This window comes from Podarcis bocagei, assembly GCF_964188305.1.
Source record: "Podarcis bocagei genome assembly, chromosome: 3".
NCBI lineage: Eukaryota > Metazoa > Chordata > Lepidosauria > Squamata > Lacertidae > Podarcis > Podarcis bocagei.
The window spans coordinates 23,062,969-23,087,693 of NC_138127.1; the positions used below are offsets into that span (position 1 = coordinate 23,062,969).

General features: G+C 43.1%; 1 protein-coding gene and 1 long non-coding RNA gene across 3 annotated transcripts in view; both read right to left on the minus strand.

Moving 5' to 3' along the window:
* The window catches only part of B3GAT2 (beta-1,3-glucuronyltransferase 2), a 46,662-nt gene extending 30,069 nt beyond the window's left edge, over nt 1-16,593 (minus strand). Inside the window, exon 1 of the mRNA XM_081186943.1 lies at nt 16,459-16,593. The gene's annotated coding sequence lies outside the window, so the exon portion shown is untranslated. The remainder of the gene's footprint in view (nt 1-16,458) is intronic.
* LOC308583156 overlaps nt 1-24,725 on the minus strand; it is a 289,914-nt gene that overhangs the window by 89,628 nt on the left and 175,561 nt on the right. The gene's annotated exons all lie outside the window — the stretch shown is intronic.

Here is a 24,725-nt window from a genome sequence, read left to right on the forward strand (position 1 = left end):
TAGTCCACATTTTCCACTTGCTCGCCATCTTAATTTATCTCCCCTGCTTCCCCACCCCCACCCCAAGTCTCTCTCTGCCCTCTCATTAACTTGATTCTTGGAACCCCGCCACTAAAATGCCAAATTGGTGTTGCAGCTCCAAAGAGTACCTAGAATTTATATTCTAGACACATGTTTCTCCCCACTTCCTTACTACTGGGCACAAAAATGTCCAGTTATGGCTGCTGCTCCTGCTCATTGCTGCTGAACTCTTGAGTCAGCTCCTCCACCTCTGTGCCCTCAGGACCAAGGCCCTTTTGCCCCGTCCTCTCACACAAGCTGCAAGGCAGCATGCTAAGTATACATAAGAAGGCAATGCCCTCCTCTTTGAAGGAGACTGACCTCAGAGAGGCTGCCGTGAATGTACTGCTGCTGCTCAGAGAAGCGGGAGTGAAACAAAAGCTTCCTTACTTCATACTGCTTGCTCCCCCCCCTTTAAGATCTAGCTGCCTTTTATTACCTAACGCGGACTCTTCCTTCAGTGAAACCATTGAGCTATGTGAAATGCGCTTATGATCTTCGCCTTGTAAATCCGCAAAAATGAAAACTACAGCTGACGTGCCAGTTTAACACAGAGGCACTTAGTATTCTTTGGTGCTGTTTTGCTTTCTCACTTTCTGCCGGCAATCCCCACAGTGAGCCAACTGGTTCGCACACTTCTTAACATTCACCACGTGGGCCCCAAGCAAATAATCTTCCTTGGCATCGTATCATCTCTCCTCCTGACTCCTGTGTAACTTTGCCATTGTCCTGAAAGAGAGTGTAACATCTAGGCAACTTAGCATTCATGATCGATGCTCTCAAGCCTGGAGCGCCCCGAACAAGGTTAAGCGGTGGCAAAATCCCATCACAAAATTCAATCATCTGTACTGAAGAGAAATATTTTATGGGGGAGGGGGTAAGATAAAGTTGCAAGGTGATGAATATTTCCTGGAAAAAAGGGTTAAATGTTCTTTGTTGGCCACTAACTTTATGGGCAGATAAGGGCACAAGAAGAGCCCTGCTGGAACAGACCGAAAGCTCATTTAGCCTAGCTTTCAGCATCCCAAATGCCTCTGGGAAACCCAAAAGCAAGACATGTGGGACTTGTGCACACTAGGAATCCTCCACTAGTGTCCCCTGGCGGCAAAAGGTATCCCAGAGGCTGAGACCAAGTAAGGCTATTTCTTCTAAAGTGTTAGCCTGCCCATAGTTACCTATGTGTTGGTAACCTCAAGGCACAATTATGCTCTCCATGGGTTTGTCCAATGAGGCTTATTCCCACGCAAGTAGGTATAGGATTGCAGCTTTAATGTAATAACTGGGAGCACAATTCGGCCACATGTAAAGAGTCATACACCTTTAGCTCCCATTGATTTTGATTAAACACATCTTTAAACCTCTCCTTTTAAATTCATGGGACTTGAAAACACTTCCTGAATCCTGCCCCTGGTTTGTTACTGAGTGTTTTGTTCTGGTCTCTTCCCCCTGCCCCGCCAAAAAAACTCAGGGCCATATATCTTTTTATCCCCATCACCCTGTGTTAGGTCATCTCAATTTTTTTCACCCCTGTGAAGCCATTTGGATAGATTAATTTGCACATGCCCCCCCCCCCCGGAATTCCTGCCCTCTAAATGGAAATTCCAATGAATAACAGCAGAAAGCTCTTCTAAAAAAAGTTCCTGCCCTTTCGGAGCATGATGGCTGGCATTTTAAAGTCCCAGGGTTGTGGACTCTGCTGTATAAATAAAATCAATGCACTCCATATATTTGATCAGTCATGACACTGGAATAGGGCACACTGTGCTGCCTTTGGGAGAAAAGAAGGGAAGCAGTTACACCTGTCACAACTTTTCATAAGGAATGCACTGTTGTGTAATTCTTCAGCTCAGGCAATTTAACATAGTTTTAGCTGCTTGTCATAACTTTTCCCCCTAAGTATGAATGAAATGCTACACTATTCTCAAATGGTCTAATTTAACATGCTGTGTTATGGCAGGTCTGTATTAATCTCTGATTAGGTGTTTGTTGGTGGTGCTTTATTTATACAGCACCAGACAATATATAAGATATATTGCACAGGAGTACAGATGGAAATATTTCACTAAACGCATGCCTGTGGCGTCTCCTGTGCCTCCCAACTTGATTCAGGTTTGCTCTGGTCATTTCTGAGGATGACGGATGTTGTGGATTGTTCCATGCTGATAGGAAATGAACATTAAGACTCCAGCCTCTATTCAGACAGTGAACAATGCTTTGAGAATGTGGTGCACAATTTAAAAAGCTTTTTCAGAATCCCAGTGGCTGAACTTTCAGTGCACCTAAGAAGAAAAAGAAAGCAGATCCCACTCTTCCAAATAACTCATGCATGTTATTTTGAAGATAGAAAACTGCCTAGCATCAGATCAGGCTCCTTAATGATCTAGCCTAGGGATCAGGAACCCACGGGACTCCAAATATTGCTGGGCTTCTGCGGCTGTCATGCCTGACCATGGAATATCATGGCTGAGGCTGATGGGAGCTGGAGTCCAAGATTACCTGGAGGGCAGCAGGTTCCCCATTGCTGACCTAACTGAATGATGCCTACTGTGGAAACGGTTTTCTAGGGTCTCATCAGGCAGGGACACTGTCACTTACTGCCTGGCCATTTAAATGGAGATGCCAGGTACTGAAACCTGCCTATAAGCCCTTATTTATTAGTCAGCTGTAGCCCCTCCCAATTGATGTATAACTGCTGTTACATAAAGAGAACATTCAGTGAGGAGAGATGAAGTTATAATGGAGTGATTGAGCACCACTGGACTTGTAATCATTTATCTATTTTATGGTTTCCTAATGGCTATATGCTTCTCAATGTGGGTAGAGCACACATCTAATAATCACCTGTCATCATATGATATCAAGTTCAAACCTCTAGAAGAAGGAACAAGCTTATCTCCTGCAGCCCCACAGTGATAAGTCTAGAGATAAGCTTCTGCCTGTCCTTTAAAAGGTAGCAGCTAGCAGGCCAAGGCTTATCACTGATCTTAGCACTGTGGGACCACAGTGCTAAGATCATAAACCTCTTCTGCTCTCTTTTACCATTAAAAAGCAAGCAGCCACACATAGTGCTCAGATCAGGTGACTGGCAGGTGTGTCTGGTGTGTCAAAAATGGCCTCACAGGTGAAATTCAGTAGCCTGGCAGGTTTAAATAGGCATACAGGACAGATGTTCCCATTACTGTGTTAGATGAAAATGATAAATAAATAGAGCTGTGTGCTATCAGCAGATTTACAGCCACACACTCTAAATCCAAGGATGATCTTTTCCAGTGGTTGTATTAGATGTTAAATAAAAAGAACACTGATTTGCATAAAATGAAAGTGTGCAAATTGATATGTATAGATGCAAATTTAGGAATAGTAACAGTTAATTTAAACAGAAATACAATCCATCTGGGAAAACTGTGCCCAGGTGATCTGTTCAGTCTGCTAACCAGATGCTGTTGATAGGTAAATTCAACCCTCCTCTTTCTATCCCTTCTTATGGTCCTTTAAACCAGATTTGGAGCACAAAGCCCTTCAAATAGAGAACTGTTCTTTGTAAAATAGGGCACTTGACTGAAATGAATATCTCAGGAAGCAGTCCTCTAATAAACAGTAATCTAATACCCAATTTTCTGTCTTTGAGTGCCTGAAAGGATACAGCATTTGCAGGTAACAACAGGTCTGTGCATAAATCCATCACTTCCATCTTCTTCCCCATATCTCCACTTCCTTGGGCTGCAAGATAAGCCATCAGGCAGTATTTCTGAAGCAATTTATAGTTAAGTAATTTAAATTTCACAGCTTTGGAAGCCATAAAGTGAGACTTTTCGCTCATTGCAGCTGCCCCAGTGGGATGGTGAAGTGCTCTAGCAGTTTCAAGGGAAGATTCAGATTTGATCTCAAGATTTGTCTCCAAAACTCCAGGAGAATCCCTCTCAGCATTTTCCATTAGTCCTAGGAATATCTATTAAAACTCCTTTTTACTGTTTTCAGGGGTTTCTATTTCTTAGCAAAGGACTAGATTGCCCTTCATTCAAATTCCCCTTTGAGCCTTTGAGCTATCAAGCTGGGCTTTTTAAGGTACTGATTCTTTCATTGTACTGATTCAGGGGCCTTTCCCCCCCTCTCAAATGTTTTCCATTTTCCCTTCAAGCTTAACTCCCAGTGGGGAAAGTTTCTGTTCTAATGGCATACAGAGTAGAGTTGAAAGGCACCTCTCCTTCTGGAGCATCCAGTCTTCAATATCCTCTTGGATTATCTTTAGAGTTTGCCACCTTGCTCCTATAGAAGCCATTCTTTGCGGGGGGGGGGGGGGATAAGCAAGCCCTTCCCAAGCCATGCTAACTTCCCTCTGTGTCTATCTCATTCTTTACACAAGATGATATGGTGCGATAAGAAGCATATTCATGGATTTAAGATTTCTCCTCTGGGCTTATCTTCAAAGTGATATTAAACTACATTTACAAGGCTGGATCACATTATACATCTCCTAGATTGGGTCAATAACTCAGCCCCACCACCAGTGTCCCAGATGTACACACAGACATGAAACATTCAGATATGACCCATGAGTGTAAAATCTAAGGTACTTAGGCCCCGGCCATCCAGTTAAAGTGCTGGCGTTTCTACCTAGGGGTAGGGTGGAGGGAAGGATAGTACCATCCTGAGGATGGAATTCTGAGACAGCCCTGCAGTTAAGCCCAGTGTGAGGAATCCTTGGCTCTCCTAATGTTGCTATCTTGAACTACAACTCCCATCACCCCTGGTTATTGGCCATGCTTGCTTGGGGTGATGGGAAGTGAACCAACCAGGACCTTGCAATCATCATCTGAGGCCCTTCTTTGTGTGCCTTCTCTACGAAAGGTCCAGAGGGTGGCAACACGAGACTGGGCCTTTTCTTTGGTGGCTCTCCGTTTGTGGAATGCTCTCCCCAGGGAGGCTCGCCTGACATCTTCATTAAATATCTTCAGTCACCCGGCAAAACCATTCCTCTTCTCCCAGGCCTTCAGCCAATTCAAAAAATCCATGGCTGTTTAAACTGTGTTTGTGGCAGGAGGGGGCGGTATTGTTTTTGTTTGTTACTATGTATTTTTGTGTTTTTATATTGCTAATTGCCCTGTGATCCTCGGATGTAAGGGGGTGTAAATAAAGTTAAATTATAATAAAAAAATAGACCTGCAACATCTGTAGAGCCAAAGATTCCCAACATTTGAGCTACACTGTAGAATGGACATGGAAAAAGATCGACCAATTAATGGCGCCTGATTTTTGCATCACCATTGGTTGCCCCCCCCCCCCCAGGGCTTGTCTGTCTGCGCTGACACTCGCCAAGTGTAGTTCAACCGAATTGTGGCTCTTACACTAAACATACTTATTTGTTTAGTTCATTTGTGCATCTCTGCTTTCCCAGTGAGTTCTCCCCCAATTCATCATCAACAGAACTCAGTGAAGTCGGGTCTGTCTGGTGGGTTGTGACTGACCCAAGTTCCCTACAGCGAAATTCATTGACGAGTAAGGGTTGTTTCCGCTATCCACTGCACTCACCCTGGCTCTGTAATTGGCCAGTCACTGCCAGAATTTTGTGATCGATGTTTACAGAGAACCTTTCAAACATGTTGATCCCTAGGAATTTCGTGGTGGCCCGTGCATTCCCCAAGGAACATGCCTAACCTTGCAATAAAAAGGGTAAGGGAAACCCCAGTGTAGGATCTAGAATAGAGAGACGCATTAAGCAAACTATTAAAAATACCTCAATGGAGTGTTGTTCTGCAATAAGCTGTGATTGCATGATGCTAACCTGAGAGGCGTATAAGCCAATTAATGTATTTATAATAAACCTTTGCAGAGGTTTGTTTGCTTCTTCTTCAATACTCAGCAGCCCTCCTGAAGGATGCGAAGGGTTGTGTTTTTCTGCTGAGAGTCAGCCTCCTCCCTACCTCTGTTATCAGATGCAGCCCACATTCTCCTCTCCAGAACAAAAAGGAAATTGTATCCTTTTGTTTTAATGAGCTTCCCCACCCCACCCCCACCCCAAGTGGCTGGCACTCTAATTTGCCTTCAACACTTCACGCCTTCCTGCAGCAATGGAAAGTGTTTTCTTTCCTAATTAACAACTTGAGCTTATTATTAATCTGACTACTCCATTTTCAGTGTTATTCTATCGTGTTTGCATCTCAGTCATACCTGAGTTCACCTTGTTCCCTGGTAAAGGGGCATTTCCTGACCAGCAGGGCGGTGATCCATTGATGTTGCTGCCACAAGGGGACCCTGTTCAAATGCTACTTACCTAGCAAGGAGGCACCATTTCACTTCCTGGCAGCTTCTCCTTTGGGTGAACTATCTGGAGGATTCTTCAGAGATTCCATTCCACATACTTGTTCATAAATTGGACTGAGCCTTTTGGTGTATCACCCAGAAAACTTAAATCATTGTTTTGCTTCCTGCTTCATCTTCCTGGCTTTTTGAAGTCTCCCCCCACCCCCTGCTTCTATGCAGTTTCAAAATTGGAAGAAGCATTATTTTATCTGATACAAAATAAATTGCAGTGGTTGTTGTTGTAAACATTTTCCTGATTGGGGAAAACACTCTGTCCCAGCTGCTTGAGAACAAATCTATAGTCGTCGTCTTCTTCTTCTTCTTCTTCTTCTTCTTCTTCTTCTTCTTCTTCTTCTTCTTCTTCTTCTCCTTCCTTCCTTCCTTCCTTCCTTCCTTCCTTCCTTCCTTCCTCTCTCCCTCTCTCTCTCTCTGTGTGTGTGTCACACTAAAGTCAGAAAGGAAATACTTTCACTTGCTTTCCAGGAAAGTAGCTGCAGTAGTCTGATGCTCCAAAAATCAACCAGCAGTTCCCTCTATATTTATTTATTTATTCACTGTATTTATATGCCACAGTTCAGCCATGGCACCTAAAGAACTTTACAATTTTTAAAAAACCGAAAACAAATAAATGGCATAAGATGCAGAGTCAACAGAGTCCTCATAAGTCCCCTGGGTGCATCCTGGGCTGGGCTTCCTTCCTTCTCTGCAAAATATATACATTTACTCTTGTGTGTGTCTCACCTGCAGCATGGACTCTTACCCACTTGCTCATTCCTACAGCTCCCATGACTACACATACTTATATGTTAGTGGAAGCAGTAGCAGTCTCTCTGGCCATCTCGTGGCTTCCATCCTCATGCCTCTGCATGAACTCACCCCTCAACTAATGTTAAGGTCTTTGCCTGGCATTTCTGTAGCCCTTCAGCAGGTTTTGTTTGGTCTTTGGGGTGCCTCTCCTTTGGATTATGTGTCCTAGACCCTGACTGCAGCCAGAGTCACGATAACAAGTAACTTTAAATAAAGCAGTGCTTTGGTCAGGCTTAAGCATTCAAGTGCATTTACTGCTTTTTCAAACCCTACAGTATTTGGTTTTTATACTCCCTGGTAGACCATAAGCAAGGCACAGAGAAATCCCTGGTGCGTATCACGGAATGTCTCAGCCAAGTAGGTAATCCTAAATCTTAAGGATGTCACACCTAAATGTCTTAATTCTCCCATATTTAAACTGACATGAATGTCTGATATCCACCGAAATGGATAACATCCAAATCTGAAAGCAGTGAGTACGTCAGTCAAGAGGAAAGCCGGGCCCAGCATCCCTGCTTCAACACAAAGGAAAGTCTCCCCATGGGAAGTGAACTTCTGCCCTCACTAAATAAAATAAAAAGACAGAAATAAATCCTTTCGGTAAAGCACAAGAAATGAGGACAGTTTCCTCAACGGGCTCTGGGAGCTAGGGAGCTTTTCATGGTGGCTGAGGAAATGCAGGCGGACTTGACACGAGAGGCTGAGGGAGCATAGCACATTATGACATGTTTTTCCAGCATGAAATTTGTGTGCACAAAGAGTGTTGTGTGCGAAGTGGCATCTGTTGCAAAGGAAGTACAGTGGTACCTCTGGTTACGTACTTAATTCGTTCCGGAGGTCCGTTCTTAACCTGAAACTGTTCTTAACCTGAAGCACACTTTACTAATGGGGCCTCTCGCTGCTGCCGCGCGATTTCTGTTCTCATCCTGAAGCAAAGTTCTTAACCTGAGGTAGTATTTCTGGGTTAGCGGAGTCTCTAACCTGAAGCGTATGTAACCCGAGGTACCACTGTAGAAGGAAGAATTCTTATTTACAGAGATAACATGTGAGAAGAATTTTGGCTGGCGCTAGTGCTAGCTTGCCCTGGCCCTCCCAGCAACTTTTTCCTCAACCTCTCTTAGCAAGCAGGCACATGGGCAAGAAAAACCTGTTGCATGGTGCTGCCTTTACATACATAAGCTACATGCTCTTGAGACACAGTTGCAGTGGGAAATGCTTCCCAGTATTTCCAGTGGAAAGACAGGAAAAACTGTTTATCCATTTTTCAGTGCTGTTTTTCATGTCCACTCAAATGTAAGTACCACTCAGTTTAACCCAGGTAAGTATAGGATTACAGCCTGTCTGTCCAGTAGAGGCTCAGTGGCATCTGCTTTGCTCACATAAAGTCACAGGTTTAGACCTCAGGATCTCCTGCCTGAAACTCTGAAGAGCTGCTGGCAGCCAGAGTGGGCAATACTAGATGCACCAATGGTCTGACTCTGTATAAGGCAGCTTCCTATGCTCTTACATTTTAACACATTACATAAGGGAAGGGCTGGCCAATAGCTACACCCTAGAATGCACACCAACTTTCCCCTTCAATGCAAGTCTATGGATTCATACTCAGAGGAGTCCTATTGAGCCTTACTCCCAGATAAGTGTGTGTAGGATTGCAGCCTTACCATCAGTACAAAGATTCAGTCTAACCAGTGCATTTAATCAGATGGCATAGTCAATAAAACCTCCTAAGGGGGGGGGGAACCCACCCCGTGTTTTAAAGCTAATAAAGTCACCTGCTGAGACCATAAATTTTTTAAGCGGCAGGTATAAAGAATTTCTTTCTGCCAAGAAGATTAATTGTTACTTCTTGAATAAATACCTGCATTTAGCTTTTCAACAGAAACAACAGGGGGCTTTGATCCTGTAAATGCAAATGTATGTGTCCTTTACAGCTGGGTGTGCCATAAATGCTTACTGTAATCTTCCGCTAATTTAAACTGATGTTTGGACAAACTGCTACCTGGATGGGTAGAACTGGGAGGGTTAGCAGTGTAATTGCTAATCAGAATATCATCACGGTTGCAGTGCAGCCAGCTCCTTGGTGCTTTCTTAGCTGTTTTTTCTTCTTTCCCCTCCATCCTTGTGCTGAAGGCCTAGAGCACCATCTAGTGAGAAGGAGAGAGCGGATTGCAAAGCAGCCAACTCTGAGATTTTGCAAAAGAGCATACAGAATGGAGGGTTTTTGTTTTTCTATGGAAACTGCTGGCACTTCATTTTCAGCCTGGAAACTTAAGACTATGGGGAACAAAGGAGAGTGTGCAGGAGAGTCATTTTTTTGCCTTGTGTTACATTTGAGCCTGTTTACAGCAGGGCTGACACCTCACCCACAACAAATCGACGTGGGCATTTTAGTTGGGTGGAAAATCAGATACTCATCAGCAAATATATATCGATTCTCCTACATAGTGATAACTACAGTACGGTGGTAGCACTCACTGAGTTGGAAAGCCGCCTGCCGTTAGCTATGCCTCCAACTCTAAGGAGCAGATCGAAATATGTATATATATATGGATGAGACATGTTAAGTCATTCAGAGTCAAGTCCTAAATATAAAAACAGCAAACAGCTTTCAGAAGGCATGTATCAAACTAAATGGAGCTATTGCATAAGAACAGAAATGAAGGACACAGGGCAGGGTGGCTAGGTACAAGAACAGGCCAGGGTGCCTGCTCCTTTGATAGTTATGGAGGAGAGGGAATATAATCAGCAGAGGGAATCAGTTCACATTCGTTTGACTATTAAACATGCAGAAGCCCTCTCTTATCCCCGCCCCCCGCTACCACTGCCTTTGCATGGGATCTGTATAGATGGGATTGCAGCTGTGGTGCAAAACACTCAAGTCCCCTGCAACAAAAGGTTGCAGGATTTTGTAGCTTAGAGAGAAGGTGAGCAAGAGGGCACATGGTAGAGGTGCATGAAATCATGCATGGCATAGAGGAAGTGGACAGAGAGATGCTTTTTCTCCCTTTCTTGTTAACGCTAGAACTCATGGACATCCAATGAAGCAGATTGTTGGAGGATTGCAGGGAGATAAAAGAAAGTACTGTATTTTTCGCTCCATAAGACACACCAGACCATAAGACGCACCTAGTTTTTGAAGGAGGAAAACAAGAAAAAAAATATTCTGAATCTCAGAAGCCAGAACAACAAGAGGGATCGCTGTGCAGCCTGCATTCACTCCATAAGACGCACACACATTTCCCCTTACTTTTTAGGAGGGAAAAAGTGAGTCTTATAGAGCAAAAAAATATGGCACTTCTTCACACAGTGCGTAGTCAAACTATGGAACTTGCTCCCACAAAAGGCAGTGATGGCCACCCCCCGTGGATGGCTTTAAAATAGAGTCAGATAAATTCATTGAATTAGGGGAGGACAGGGGAAGACATTCATCACCTGAAAAAAACCATGGTATGCTTAAAGGATAATAGTATGGGTTTACCTGTGTAAAAGAAGGAACCACACAAGAGAAATCATATTAACTAGAAGAGTTTGTGAAGTTATATGCATGTTGATTGTTTTGTGCATGATCATGTGCATGCATTATTTTAATAGCAATTGACTTCAATAATAGGCTTTTAAGAGCTGTACACCTACTTTTCTACATTCTGCTATTGTGTGGTTTGGTTTTTGAAAAAATACTTTTGGTGATAACTGGCCTTGTTTGGCCTATATAACAAAGAAATAAAACATCACCGAAACAATGAGGCTGGTGAAGTCTTTCTATAGAAAGAGCAGGTTTAAGTAATAGCCTCCCTGTGGTCATAGCTGGATGCCCTCGCTGTTTCTGATTTAGTATGTGGGGAGTCACTAGCTCTCAAACACTATCGGGCCTTTGCTGGCCAATGGGGAAAAGCACACTGAGAAATGGAAGCTTGAGGGATGCGGTGGCGATGGGGGTGGGTGGGATTCAAACCAGCTCAGTCTCCTGAATGTCATGCATACCCTGCAACTTTGCTTTGAGGGCAAGTAGTAGAGACTTGGGTCTCGGTGTTTTGTTTCTGTATGTTGCTCAACCTTTTGTGTGTGTGTGTGTTACATCAACAGACTTCGTTCCACCCATTTGTTTGAACTGTTCATACTGTAAGAAAAACACCGGGGCCTCATTTGACCAGTAGACTGTTTGGCGTCTGGTGGGCGGGGCTTGTGTGTTCGGCTCTGGAATCAGCCCCTCCCTTCAACGTGTTCCGTTAAGTTTCAGTTAAGAGGGACCAACTGCCTCTTCTTGTTTTCTCACCTCAGACTTGCCTCCAGTTTTTTGTATTTAGTTTCTCTCACTGTGTTATTTTGTTATGGTTTTCTTTATTATTAAAGCTTAGTTTCCGTTTACGGGAGCCACTTATTTTTCTCAAAGAAAAAGAAACTCTGCTGAGGAAAGGTGTAGAACAGGCTTCCTCAACCTCGGCCCTCCAGATGTTTTTGGCCTACAACTCCCATGATCCTTAGCTAGCAGGACCAGTGGTCAGGGATGATGGGAATTGTAGTCTCAAAACATCTGGAGGGCTGAGGTTGAGGAAGGTGTAGAATGTCCTAAACCGCTTGAGGGGATATTCCCAGTTTGCCAGGAGGATTGATTTTGTTACTCATCCCCCTCCCTACCTCCACAACATTTACACCATTCTAAATCTTAAGCATGCTTAGCCAAATCTAATGAGACAAGGGAGGTCTGTTTATTGTCTTTAAAAAAAAAAAACTCAGCAAGGGGCTTGAATTGGGGCCACTATGCTGGCAGAGAGGTGTTGGTAACCCCCTTGCCCCCCCCCCTGCACCATTCTTTTTTTCTGATCTAGATTCGTCCCATCCAATCTGCTATTTGCCCCACTAAGGAAAACTCAATTCCTTTTAAAAAATAAAAAAGGAACAGGATTTACAAAAAAACCCCCACCCCTATTATGAGTTGGAAACAGAACAAATATGGATAGGAGAGGTCTTTAACAATGTCATTAATGACAAAATGGATGGCTCAAGCCCAGTAACCACCTGTAGAAAGCAGGGGAGACATTCAATCTACTTTTTAGGAGTATTGGAGGATTTGCAATTAAAGGATTGTTGGAGAAATTATTATAAAAAAGGAGGGATCGCATACTCTTGATCTTGCCCTTTTCTGGCAACACCAGAAATTATCAAGAATGTTGCTGTTGTTATTTCTATTTATATACCTCTGAAGTTGAACAGAATCCGTTCCAGAAGTTGGTTCAACTTCCGAAACATTCAACTTCCAACGAATGGCTTCTGATTGGCTGCGGGAAGCTCCTGCAGCCAATCGGAAGCCCCGCTGGTTGTTCAGCTTTCAAAAGAACATTCGAAAACCGGAACACTCACTTCCGGTTTTCGATCGTTCAGTAGCTGGAACGTTCGACTCCCAAGGCGTTTGGGAGCCAAGGTATGACTGTACTGCCCTTTTTCAAAAGATCTCAAGGTGGTGTATGAAAAAAATGTTAGATACTAATCAGAATGGTAGCTGACCAAGGCTAGTAGTACACATGGTTGAGAGAGGATATAAATTTATGGGATGGATCAGTGATTTTTCTGGAATGAATATTCAGTGGTACCTCGAGTTAAGTACTTAATTCGTTCCGGAGGTCCGTTCTTAACCTGAAACTGTTCTTAACCTGAAGCACCACTTTAGCTAATGGGGCCTCCTGCTGCCGCCGCGCCGCCAGAGCACGATTTCTGTTCTCATCCTGAAGCAAAGTTCTTAACCTGAAGCACTATTTCTGGGTTAGCGGAGTCTGTAACCTGAAGAGTCTGTAAGCCGAGGTACCACTGTATAATTAATAGGCATTAGGAGGAAATAAAGCATTTTTCCCCCTAATAAAAATTACCCCAGAAAACATTATAGTTTCCAAGACTTTTAAGGCTTATATGAGGGGGTTATTAATGACAGAAAATATTTAGTGAAAAAAGGAAGTAAGATTACTGGGGGAGGGGGAGAAGTGAGATAAGGGGAGAATAGAGAGCTATAAAATTAAGAATCAGCAAGCAAAGGATTAACCAACTCAGAAAGGAGGACTGAAAGAAAATCATATTAGTTATTTGTTAAGTCCATATCCTGCTCTCCCTCCCAACATTGCCTAGGACAGCAAACACATCAGCCTTAAAACAACATAATAAAAATGAAATAAAAGCAATCACATACTCTCACAGCAAATAATTTCAAGGATGCCAGGAACAGAAACTTTCAGCCATCAAATGCTTGGGAAAATAGGAATGTTTTTAAGTTCCTCGTGAAAGTTAATAAAGAGGGAGACAGGGAAGGTTAGGGGCAAAAGAAATTAAAATACAGTGGTACCTCGGGTTCAGTATTAAATTCGTTCCGGAGGTCCGTTCTTAACCTGAAACTGTTCTTAATGTGAGGTACCACTTTAGCCAATGGGGCCTCCTGCTGCCGCCGCGCCACCAGAGCACAATTTCTGTTCTCATCCTGAAGCAAAGTTCTTAGCCCGAGGTACTATTTCTGGGTTAGCGGAGTCTGTAACCTGAAGCGTCTGTAACCTGAAACGTATGTAACCCGGGGTAACACTGTAATGGTATTATGTGGAAGTTACAATGTTAACAACTTTGGATCCAATAAACTAATTGAAACAAATTAAGAGAGTAATTCGGGAAACAGGATGTAGAATGGAGTTTTGGGGAGGGTTGTCTCAAAATTCAGAAGACATTTGGAAGTCAATGGAAAGCAACACCTTATAACACATAATTTCAAATAATTTTGGCCACTCATGAAAACAATTCAGAAGAAGTTTGAGATTGAGGAAAAGTTGAATATACCTTAGTTTGGAAGAATTAGGTGAGTGAAGATGTGTATGTTGTTGAAGTTTATTTAGCTCTTCCAAAACCTTGCTCTTTAAATGTCAGTGGCAAAGAACTATACAAAAAAGCAAGGAAAGAGGAAATGGAAACTCAGATAAAATGAAAGAAAAAAGAGGGCTTAGGATTCTCCAATATATTAGAAACACAGCTGCAGGGAATGCTTGAATGGCTTGATCAAGAATGGGCCCTAACAAAATATGAACAAAAGTAATTTAAAATACCTCTACTGTGTATGTTATGGAAAAGTAGTGAGAAGAGGAGATGGGAGAAAGTGTTAATGCCAGTAATGAGATTTATATTTGAGGTATGGGATAAAATGAAACAAATTGAATTCTTCAGTGTCCCCGTGAGAGTCATTTTGTACAGAAGTACTGTATTGGCAATGAATTTTGGAAAAGATTGGCAGCAAGGAAGGTTGGTAAGATTAAAGCAATTGATTAAGGAGTATGATATTTGTACCTATCAATAATTGAGAGAAGGGGTAATAAGAAATTGATATTGATATTTCTAATTAAGAAACTTAATTCAAAATAAATTGAGAGAGAAGGAAATTGCATTTGAAGAATTACTGGTACAAGGAAAACAGAAAGTGACATTGTATGATATATAATATATTGGCAGTTATGGATGATAGGAAGAAGAAATACTAGGTCCACAGATTTACCGTAAGTAAAAATACTCAAGAGAAGATATGGGAATCTATATCTGAACAAAGCAGGGATTGTGCCCAAGTGTACGTTTAGGAGAATTTCCCCCCAAAATAATAGCAAGATTACTTCAGAGAGGGGAAACCTGATGCTTTTAAAGTTTGCATTTTTTTGGCATTTCTTGGGAAATCCAATTGCTTTGGGTCAACTCCTGCCATTGCTGCCAAAATATCCTGTGACATGAAGGAGTGAAAAACATTTAACGAAGCATTCACCTTACAAAATTGTTGTAAAAGGCCATGTCCAATAATAATAAAAATCTTATGCTGCAGGGAATTATTAAGGCTGTTGTTAAGAAATCCTAAAGTAAACTTGGGCAAAAGTGCAAACTAACCTATGTGTTCCCCCCCAAATGCAACCCTCCCACCAGTCCCTCCCCCTACCTACCACTCACTCACTCACTCACTCACTCACAAAGCTATCCATTCCAGCTTTTCTCTCACTTGCTGTTTACACTGGGTTGTCACATCAGAATGAAAAGAATCATGGGGGATGCTACAACATTTTAACACTAACAAGTCATAAACTGGAAGGAGAGTATAGGCTGGAGGAGTGTAGGGCTGGATCTAGACATGTCAAAGAAGCAATTCAGTTAAGCACGTTGTAAACTCATACAGGGAAATCCAGTAGGAAAAGAGGGACTGTGCAGCTCCATCTGGTGTCACAGTGTTATATTGTACAGTGGTACCTCGGGTTAAGTACTTAATTCGTTCCAGTGGTCCGTTCTTAAACTGAAACTGTTCTTACCCTGAAGCACCACTTTAGCTAATGGGGCCTCCTGCTGCTGCCGCACCGCAGGAGCACGTTTTCCGTTCTCATCCTGAAGCAAAGTTCTTAACCTGAAGCACTATTTCTGGGTTAGCGGAGTCTGTAACCTGAAGCGTATGTAACCTGAAGCGTATGTAACCCAAGGTACCACTGTATATACAACACATATGAAACACTTTTTCTTTACCATACTAGCTGAGTCATAGGTTTGTGTCCTCACTGTTTATTCCCCTTTTAAAGTTTGCTGAGTACCACTAATCTCTGGTAAAGAATTGAGGCGCCTGCACAGTAAATAAGAATGTTACCGAAGACCTTTAAATTTTATGCAAGTGTGATTTGGGAGTTGTGGTGGAATGTACATTACTTTTAGCTTCATTGTGTCTACTGGGGAAAGATACTCTATTAAAAACTTTTGCCAGCCATTTCCCTGTGTTAGTATAATGAGGATTTCCCCCTTGGTGCTTTCTATGCCTTTTTCATGAAAGAAAGAAAGAAAGAAAGAAAGAAAGAAAGAAAGAAAGAAAGAAAGAAGCAGTATGCATGTCTCACTTTTCTTTTTTGGAAAGCTTAATAATCTTTCATGCAAAGTTCCCTAGGAAGCAAGCAGCCGCCCCCCCACTTTTCACAGCAAGGCCTACTTAATTAAGGATGTTTTGTTCTGCATAAAATATATGAGGCTGCTGGGACGGTGCCTGACGAATTGGTGAACATCCAGTGCCTATATTTAACAGTTTCTTCAGGCCTTTAAAGCTGCGGCATGATAAACAAGAGTTGTTGACAAAAAAAATCTCAAGCTACGGGTTACCAGAATGCCCACATTATTACAACTGAACTAGTAGCGCGTGAGCCATTGATTCAAAGCAATGGTTTCATATGGAATAAAATGGCTTTGTCAAAAATCAATAGTGTAACTGCAATTACCACAAGCATTACTTCAAAGATATTAAGAGTCATAAATCAAACGCACCAGCTGGGGAATAATGATGGCAGTATGTACAAACAAGAAGCAGCATTGTTGTTGTCTTCGAGAAAGCAGGTGTCAGTGGTTATTTCCTAATAAAAGACTGCGCTTCCTCCCTCCAGCACAGACATTTTTCACACTGCAAAGAAAACAGGGCAGAGTTTCTATGAGCAGCATGTGAGATCCTTAGCCTCAATCCTCTTCGGAGTTAGGTTGCTTAAATCCCATGGAGGTAAATGGAGCTCTGGTAACTTAGCTGTCCACAGCCCAGCAGCCCTTCTCTCCAGTTATTCATATGCGTGCGTGCCTCTCACAAAGACAGATCATTAGTCCATGTAGCTCAATATTGTCCACATTGACTTGGCAACAGCTCTTCAGAATTTCAACACATCTCTCCCAACTCCACCTGGAGATGCAGGGGATTGAACCTGTAACCTTCTGTATGCTGTGCAGGTGCTCTACCACTGAGTTATGACCAGAACTCTGTAGTTACACACGGGATGGCTACCAGATGCATGTAAAATTCAATGTCCAGGGTCAATTTGCTTGTGTGACTCAAACACCACTGTCACCCAAAGCTGCCTCAAACCTAGCACTATGTTGATCGTTTCACAATGGCAACCATACCAGCTTGCCAAGCAAAACAAGATCCCCTCTGCTCCGCTCATGGGCAGTTCCAGGGACTCTCCTAACCACCCCGCTGAGCCAATTCTGGGGGCATGTGGGGTAGGAGAGGGAGAAGTATTGTTGCACAAGCGAAAATCCTTTTGCATGGCTTCTGCTGATGATACCGATTGGTTGAATCCCCCTCTGTGGCATTTTTCAATAGAGTTGGTTCACACATTCAGCTGCTGCACATGTGTGGCTGCATGTGTGACTCAGCCATGTATATTAAATAGTATTTCAATTTATTTCAAATAAAAGTTTTGAGGTGGTCACACAGCTTCAGTTCCAATCAGTGCTTTCCCCATAACTTCCTGCTGAAATCTCATGGCTTATTATACCTCAAATGTTCTGGCTTATTTCCCCCCCCCCTTGATTTTGTTGTGTCATATCCCCTCCAGACAGCAATAATATGCAGTGGTGGAGCTTCATGCTCTGGCACCGGGGGGGGGGGTGTGTGGACAGCAGGCGGGGGCAGGGCTGGCACGCGTCCTGGTGCGTGGCACGCCACCTGCAGGGGTGTAGCACCCAGCATGGGGGGGGGCAGCCGCAATGGCACCCTACTGGGATTGTGCTGCTGGGGGCGGTGCGCTCCCCCCGCACTCCTCTTCCTCCGCCAGTGATAATATGGTAGCATTGGGGAAGCATTGTGTAACAAACTAAAGGAGAATAAAACCATTACTAATGGTCAAGAAACTGGTGCAGAATACAGCCACAGAAAAGTACCAGAGGCCTGAGTGAGCGTGGGACAATGGGAGGTGGCAATGTGAGGAAGACCATGGCATTTCTTGGCTACTCATTTGCTCTCTCCCTCACAGAGCCCAGAGGCAGAATGCAAACAAGTGGATGATGACAGCACAGGGGGAGCCAGAAGTTGTTGTTTTTTCACTCTCCCTCCCTCCCTCCCTCCCTCCCTCCCTCCCTCCATCTATACTGGTTGATGGTTAGCCATAGAGATATAGCTCCTCCTCGAATTTTGCCTAATGCCCTCTTAAAGATGACCTAAGCCAGAGACCACCTCAATGACTTGTGCCAGTGAATTCCACACATTTAATTATTCAGTGTGTGAGGTACCTTCTTTACACAATGAATAATTTAATCTATGGAATTTACTGCCGTAACACAGGCTTCTCCTTCTCCTTGTTATTTAGATTTGCAGGCTGTTATGCACTGAAGCCCATCACACTAAAATATTAAAAAAACAACCACCATTGCTACTCCTTATCATGCACTAAACGTTTCTCCAGCATCACAAGAGAGTTGACAACTGGCATCTGCAGAGCCTGTAATGTTGTTATTACCCCAGTATGGTTCACTTATTTTCCCTTGCTTCAGCAACTTCACTGGTACAGTACTGTATTGTTGTTACCCAAAGCCAAGAAGGGCTAACATTCTGAATGGGTTTGAATGCAAAGCACATCTTAGCTACAGACTTACTGGGTGATCTCGGACAACTTGCTATCTCTCAGCATCTGTTCTTTGTTTGTAAAAATTAAAAATAGGGATGTAAATAACCAGCCTCACAGTGTCGTTGTGAGAGCACAAACAAAATGAAAACTGTAAAACAGCTTGCACATTCAAAGAGAAATTATTAGTGATTGTTCAGATAGCTCTCTCCAAGCTGGGCAATGGGCCAACAGAAGAGCAAAATTATATGCAATTGTGCAACAAAGAAGTAAATATAAACAAAAAAATTAAAATGTATGTACATCTAAGGGGGGCTTTTACCCCAAGGAAAAAGATCTCATGGGAAATTCACCAAAGATAGCAACTGAATGTGCAAGAGCAGTGAGAAAGAATAATTCAAGCTGAAGATCTATGCACACTTAACCTTGGAGGACAGCCCATTGAACTTATGGGAAGCTATGCATAAAATGGTGTTGCAAATTGCTAAGAAAGGGATTGACTGTACAGTGCAATCCTAATCTTGCCTACTCAGAAATAAGTCCTGTTGAATTCAATGGGACTCACTTCCACATAAGTGTAGCTAGGACTGCAACCTCAGACAGTTAATACATTTCTGTGATGGAAACCTGTTGTTCCCACTGTGCAGACTACTCTGATTGTGGTGCATCAGAAAAGTTGCCACAGGGTAGCAGAGGAAAGCACAGGAAACGGAATATTTTTCTTCAGGGAGTCTAAACAATTGGCGCCTTCTTGCTTAGGAAAACAGAGTGAGAAGAGACAGATTAGAAGTATCATAATTTGCTGTACAGTGGTGCCTCGGTTTACATACGCTTCAGGTTACAGACGCTTCAGGTTACAGACTCTGCTAACCCAGAAATAGTACCTCGGGTTAATAACTTTGCTTCAGGCTAAGAACAGAAATCGCGCGGTGGCAGCAGGAGGCCCCATTAGCTAAAGTGGTACCTCAGGTTAAGAACAGTTTCAGGTTAAGAACGGACCTCTAGAACGAATTAGGTTCTTAACCCGAGGTACCACTGTACTTTTGAGGTGCTCCTTCCTACATCTCTGTAAACAGTAGCACTGACCAGGACAAGCAAAATGAAATGGATCTTCAGGTGGTGCACTTTGTCAGTCAGCGTGCTGCAGTGGTTGGAATATTGGGATTAGACCTGGCAGACCAGAGTGAAAATCCTCACTTGGCCCTGAAACTCATGGGTTGGATCTACATCAATCTTTTAAACATTATTAAATATAACGTTCTATAATGTTTGATGTAGTTTTCCGTTGCCAGTGGCTCGCTGCTCTGCAGCGCCCTCTGGTGTCACATTTTAATAACACATTTTTAACATTATAAATCATGAATGTAGATCTGCCCTGGGTGACATTGGGTCAGTCAATGCTTTTCATCTTAACCCAATATTCCCAATATTCACAGGTTTGTTATGGGGATTAAATAAAGAGTGGGAGAACCACATATGTCAGCTTGAGCTGCCTGGAGGCAAAAAAGGCTATAAATGCTGTAAATAAATAAAAAAATAATAATGAAAGAGAGGGCTGGGCTTCTGCACCTGTAGAGGGAATTTCAGCTATTACAGGTACAGAAGCCCTGCTCTCTTTTGCAACTAGACTAGATGGGCACAGTACATATATTGTATTGTCTAATTCTTTCAAAAGGATAGGACAAGCTAATGGAGGATACCAGTGATAGGTTCACCTATCAGATACTGGCAGAAAATAACTGCCATTGCTAGTCTCCATCATGCTGTTTCCAAGTTTTTCTGATGCATGAGGTTAAATGGTCCTCTGGTCTCACCCAGAACAGCAATTAGTATGTTCTTATTTTCCAGAAATGGAGAGGAAGGCAGGGAGGGAGACATTTCACCAGAGGTTATTTAATTCCATCTCACAGCCAGAACACCTCAGTCTTTTTTGTAGGCTTTCCAAATATTGGTAATCTCTCTCTCTCTCTCCCTCCAAGTCCCGCAGTGCTCACTTTATCCTGTTACATAAAAGCCCAGCATTGCTCAGGAAATAAAGTTGCTGGGTTTGTCTGTGAACTCGTTTGACTTTCTCTATAGGCGCATAAGCAAATGCCCACACACTTAACGTCGATTGTACTTCCTGAATAGGATCTTGGCTGCCCAAGTGCTCGGTGCTCAATTGTTGTGATTCGAAAATACAGTATGCTATAAAATGACGCACATGGAATAGCTGGCTGCCATGTGCCCTTGAGCTGAGATGGTGCTTCTTGCATCTTGCTAGATTGGAGGGATGGATGAGAGGTATGGGAGTACAGGAAACACTGACTTTTGTGTGGCTGGAATCTAGCCTATTGTACAAATGTAACAGTCACATTCCTGGCTCAGTCCTCTTTTAGCTCTGGCCCCCACTCAATACTGGCATGTGACTTCTGAAGAATGCAACCCTCAAAAGACTCTCTGCCTGTACATTAAACAGCCCATGTGTCCAATTAGGTAGCCAAGTCTCTGGTCATTGAACTAATGAGAAAAGGATCAAAGGGTTCAAACAGAGTATGCAGAGGATTGCAATGTAGGGCTAAACTAGATTATACGTCCAATGCTTTTACTAAGTCTGCCTTTTGTTTTTCGAAATAACAGCTAAGGGGGGTCAGGATTAGGACTGCAGTGCACGGGAAGTGGGTTGAACCATTTCCACCCATGCTGTAATTCCACATGAAAACTGTGCCCCTCTCATGAAGCTGCAGTCCGTCCCTGGGAGGGAATCATGCCAATGGCAACTTCACCATCTCTGTGTGTGTCAAGAATGTGGCACCAAGAGAAGGATTAAAATTCCACTCCCTGCATGTCATGGTCCAAATCCTGATTGCACCACAGCTACTATTTTTAACTAAAAAACATTCACACCCTTGACACATCATTTCGGCCCTTAACAGTTGAAATGTTTTTAGCTGTATAAAAACTGCTGTCCTCTAAAAGCTTCCCAGTATGTTCCTGTTAAGGCTTACCCAGAGCCAAGCAGATTCGAGTTGCTATTTTCTGCGCCTCGGATGCAGCATTTCTGCTAATGCATTCATTCCGAGGTGGCACTTGCCTTTTTGTTTTGTTGGCAATGGCTTTACTTTGCTGACTCAAGCTTGCTCCCTGATTGATTCATTCAAGGTTGCTGACTCTGGTTCCTTCCTGGCAGCACTCTTGCCTAGTGAGTTATCCCCAATTACCCAGCTGTTGTGCTACTGTGATGCTGATGTCAAGATCTCATGCACCACAGTGAGAATTTTTGTAGTACAAGCTCTGAATATGGGCTTGCCATGCTCTTGGCTCTAATCTTTAATATTGTTCACAGTTCCCTTGTACCCAGATAACTCACTTTGGAAAGAGAGAACTTGAGCAACAAAGAAAGCTGTAGAGTATATAAGAAACATATCAAGCTGCCTCTTACTTTGTCAGATTGTTGGTTCATGTGGTCCAGAACTGTTTATCCCAATTGGCAGGGAAGGCCACAGCTCAGTGGCAGGGCATCTGCCTGGAATGCATAAGGTCCCAGGTTCAGTCCCCAGTATCTCCAGATAGGGCTAAGAACACCCCCTCTCTGAAGACCTTGTTGGCAGGTTCTCCAAGTCAGTATAAACAATATTGCCTGATGTAGTGTAAGGCAGGGTATTTGTTCCCTGGTTCTTAGATGAGGCAGGATCAATATCAAGACACTTTGGTCTCTTTCATAAGAAATCCAAAACATATTTTTAGATTCTCCTGCTGGGTTTTGCTTGTTTGTTTATTACTGAAGTTATTCGCCACCATTCCCAGGGTGGTGGGCTCAAGTTAAAAAAGCCATTAAATAAAACATCAAGAAAAATGTCAATTAAAAGCCATAATCAAAATATTTAAATTAACATAAAATACAATACTGCAAAAGGTGGGGAGCACACAGTCGATTTATATTCTATATATTGCTCAACTATGATGAAGCCCCAAAGTTTGAGTTCCTGCTCCATCCTGAATTTATGAAAGATAAGTATGGGAGATCATTCTTTCTTTCTTTTTCTCTCTCCATAGTTTCTATAAATACTACTGTTTCATAAAATTAAATAATGGATGTGAATTATCCCCCAATAATGCCGAAATGTGATCTCTGCTGAATCTGCCAGATGCATCTGAAGCAATGTTGCCCCTTCCATTTTATGGACAGACACAATGCGGCCAAGACACAGAACCCTACCAAAAACCAATAACCTAGGAAGTGATTACACAGGCCATGAAGCTTCTACATGGAATTCTTTGCAAACAGCTCTTTGGCACCACTCCCACCAATATTCTGAAACTTACTTCTGCATACCTTGCTCCTTTTACATTGGCCCTGCAGCTTTCCGCTGAAAAACCAGTGGTTTACTGCTGAACTGGAACAAACAGCAATATGTGGAAAACCTGATTGTCATTTGGTCCGATTCAGGATTAAACCTCTGGTTTCCCTGGGGGGAAAGCAGCAGAAAAAATGGAGGTATGGATGAGCCTTTAGGGCGTTTAATTGGATTTACTCCCAGATGAAGGGTATACAGAATGGCAGTCCTTGGCTGCCAAACAATCTTTACTGGAAGTACAACTGAACGCAGCAGTATTCAATTCTGAGTAGGCATAGGACTGCCCTGTTGTTAAGGCTTCTTCTTTATTACTAGAATAGCTTTTATATTAGGATTGTTAATCTGTTACAAGCAAGAGAGTCTCTAGGGAAGGAAAGGGAAATAGGGCTTCATTTGTATTGTTTTTAAAGCCACATATCTATCTAATCTATCTATCTACTTTCATATTCCCAAGGTGGGGAACAATATAATCATCAAGATAACAATACATCAATACAACAATTAAATAAAGAAGAAAGTTAATCAAATAACAATTTCATATTCCTGGGGTGGGGAACAATGCAATAATTAAAGTAACCACCGTGCATCAATAAAAGGAATATAATCAAATTAGATTCTCAAACAGGAGTGGCAAGCAGTAATTGCAGTTCTTGCTGGCGTATTCAACAGCCAAAAGCTAATCTGAACAAAAAATAAATACATTTAAAGGTCTGTTTGAACTGACTGAGCTAATGGATCTGGTGAATTTCTTGTGAGATGTGGCTCCATAGTCTTGGGGATATAACAGAAAAAGCCCTTTTGGCCGTTACTGATTTTGCAGTACTGGGTATCAGGTGCTACCAGATTTCATTGTGGGCTCGTTTCCATGTCACTTTAAACCACAGTTAGGCTTCACTGTGCACAGGGCTAAAATTGCAGCTGCTTCACTCTTTCCTCATTTCTCCTGCTGCCAGCAGCTAAGCTATGGTTTAGCTTAGCGTTATACCCAAGCCTGAACTCATGGTTTGTTTTCCTCAAACAAACTACACACAATAAGTCAAGAACAAATCTTGGTTAGAGCTCATGGTTTATCTGGAAAGAGACACAATGCTAACCCAAACCACATTTTAGCTCCGAGCTAAATAATGGGGTTGGCATAAATCACCCATTATTTTAGCCAATGTGCACCAGCACCTTTAAACCATAGTTAAGCTTAATTGTGGTTTGAAGTGGCATACAAAGCAGGTCTATGTGTGTTTGTGGGAATGTCACACATTGGAGAAGAAGACTCTCTGTTATTTATCCCAGGCTAGGGACACACAGCCTATAAAAGGCTTTAAAAATAAGTACCAGCACTTTGAATTCAAACTAGCAACCAATGAAGCCCACAGAACATTGATGTTATATGTCTGATTTTGTCAAGCTCCATATGTTTTGGACTGCAACTCTCATCAACCACAGCCAACATAGCCAGTGGTTAGGGATGGGAATTGTAGTCCAACAACACATAGAGCGCACCAGGTTTGGGGAAAATGAAATAGGAGTTTTAAGGTGTGTGGAACCCAGACCCAGTGGCGTAGCGTGGGGGTGCAAGGGGGGCCGGCCGCACCAGCCGCAACACCTGGGGAGGCGCGCTCGCCGCCTCCGGAGTCGCCAAAGAGCCTCGGGCGCAGGCTGTAGCAGAGCCCCGTGTCTCGCGGAACCGACGAGCTGGCAGCGGCTCTCAGCGCTCTCCGCGGTCCCCGCGCGTCAGGGCCGCGGAGGGCGCGCCAGGCAGCCCCTCCTCACAGCCCCGCTGCTGCTGCAGCGGCTGGGCCATGTTGCATTTTCCTTGCCTCTCTGCCCTCCTCCTCCTCCTGGCAAGCGTCGTCGTTTGGGCAACTCGCCT